Below are 2,511 nucleotides of genomic sequence, written 5' to 3'. Positions count from 1 at the left end.
CATGACCTGGTTCATAGGTCAATGCTCAACCATTGAGTCACACTGGCCGGGCTGTGTTTAAATATTTAGACATGACACGTGGACCTCTATCTGTATTCTAGCCCAGGTAGGGAAAGATGGAGGGAAAGCCGTGCTGGTCCCATAAGTTCTATAAAGGAAGGGCAGGGGGTGTGAAAGTCTGGCAGGTGATGGGGACATTGGGGGGCTGACACTGATTTGCACTGACTTCACTTAAAGTTGCCTGCACTTTGTTGAAGGAGCCAGACACAGTAGGGTGCCAGCAAGAAGGTGTCATTCCCTTTCATCACTTCCCTTCACCCAACTCTGCTGGGTCTTCCTTCTCTGACTCTCCATTTTGAGAAGATCCCATACATTTTCTGGGCATGCTCAGTAAAAGAAAAGTCTCATTTTCAGTCATCTATACAGTCCAGCCCAATCCAACACCAAAACTTCCCTCTCACCCATCACTGCATTCCCTTCCCAAGGTCCTTCATGCAGGTCCTGGAGCAGTGGGGACAGGAACAGGAACTCTATTCATCTCTTCAGCTGCTATAACAAAGTACCACAGACTGAATGGTTTATTAACAACAGAAATTTGTTTCTCACAGTTCTGGAGGCAGGAAGTCCAAGGTCATGATGCCAGCATAGCCGGGTTCTGGTGAGAGACCTCTTCTGGTTTTCAGTTGACTATCTTCCTGCTGTGTCCTCAGTGGCAGAAGGCAAGGAGAAACAAGTTCTCTCATGACTCTTGCAAGGGCACTAATTCCATTCATGAGGACCCCACCCTCATGACCTCACCTAACCCTAATTACCTTTCAAGAGCTCTACCTCCTAATACCGTCACATGGGGGTTGGGTTTCAACATACACATTTTGGGGGACACAAGCATTCAGTCCACAACAGTTTGCATTTCACTCTTTGCTCCATGTCCTCAAACACCCACCAGCAACTGCGTCTGGCTCCTCTGGGGGTCAGCAGAGAGGAGAAAGGCAGGAAAAAGGTAAGGTCACACTGCAGGTGGACAGTGCCCTCGCAGTGGCAGATTGTTCTCTCCCCATTGGGCACTCCAACCCTACACTGTTCCCTGATGGGAAAGACGCCCCTCTAGCTGAGTTCCTAGAAGAGTTACGGTATCCCCACAGACCAGCCTGAATCCCAATGGAAATGACGGAGTGAAGAAGGGCTTAAGCCCCTCCTTCATGCCACTTGGAGCCGCACTAAACATTCCCCTGCCTGCAGGTGGGTCTATTCAATTGTATGAGCAGCCTCGCGTCCCAGCATTGGTCACTCATGAATGAAGACAAATGACAGAAGAGGTTCTGGTGCCTTACACACGTTTCTGCAAGTTCCACGGGGTGACCAGCTGGATTGGAGACATTCTGACCTTTAAAATTCCTTTCCCTGGGGCCAGGCTGTCCACCCTGGTGGAAATTAATTATAACCTCCAACTTGATTTTATTTGGACATCAAAGACGAGTGCCTCTTTAATCTTTATAGTGAGACATACCTAACAGAGAGCCAACAAGAGCGCTGTGTCTAGGGGCTTGGGCAGGCTATTCATTCTCCTTTGAATGTAGCTGTCAAGGTTCTTGTATACGAGCCAGAGGAGACTGGCAATGAAGGAGAAAGTGGATTTATTTGAAGGATATTGCAGCTCAAGGACTGAGGGGAAAGTGGGAGCATCAGAAAACAGGGAGGAAGCAAAAGGGGCAGAAGGTCAGCTCCATCACGACCAGCGTGAGAAGCTGCTCCTCCATGAATATGGCCCCATATGAGTGTCACCGTCTCCAGATGCAAAGTCCCAGGCGGGAGCATCCATGTGGCCAAGGCTGCAAGAGGCAGGAAAAGCTCGTTCCTGGCCCTCCTTGCTCCCGCTCCCTTTAATACTCGCTGAAGGAGGGTCTCCAAACAGGAGGGTGACTGAATGCCGGGTCCCCAGAAAGTGACAGAGGTCAAGCACAGTCAGGGGCGTGGCCTGAGAACCGTGGTCACGCTCCATTACTCGCATATGTCCACATGAGAACGAAACATCGCTGTGGCTTCGGATGCCAATAGCAGGGGCCAACCACTGGTTTAGAGTTTTTGTATTCCAAAGCCACTTATTTATGATTTGGGGACTTGGGAAAGCTTCCCTGGTCATTTCTCATTTCCAACCCTTTATGCCCACGGCTCAGGATAGACGGGTGGGGTTACCAGAAATTAGGAGGCTGGTTTCCAAGCCGTCCCCCTGTCACCGACTCTCTGTGCAACCAGGAGGAAGTTGCCTCAACTCTAAGTCTGTGTTTTCTCATCTGGAAAGTGAGGGGGCGGAGGAGATGATCCCCAAGACTTCTTTCTGCTCTCACACCGCGAGATTCCATGCTTCTGTGCCAAGGAGCATTTGAAAAGGGCCTGATTTCCCAAAGGCCCTCCTCATCTCTCTCCAGAACTGCAGTTGCCTATTATGCAGGATGTGCCTCACCCTTGAGGTTGTTGGATGTAAATATTATTGAGAATGACTCCACTCTGGGG

Source organism: Myotis nattereri (genome assembly GCF_964212035.1).
Source record: "Myotis nattereri genome assembly, chromosome: 8".
Lineage (NCBI taxonomy): Eukaryota > Metazoa > Chordata > Mammalia > Chiroptera > Vespertilionidae > Myotis > Myotis nattereri.
Note: the sequence above shows the minus strand (reverse complement) of the source record.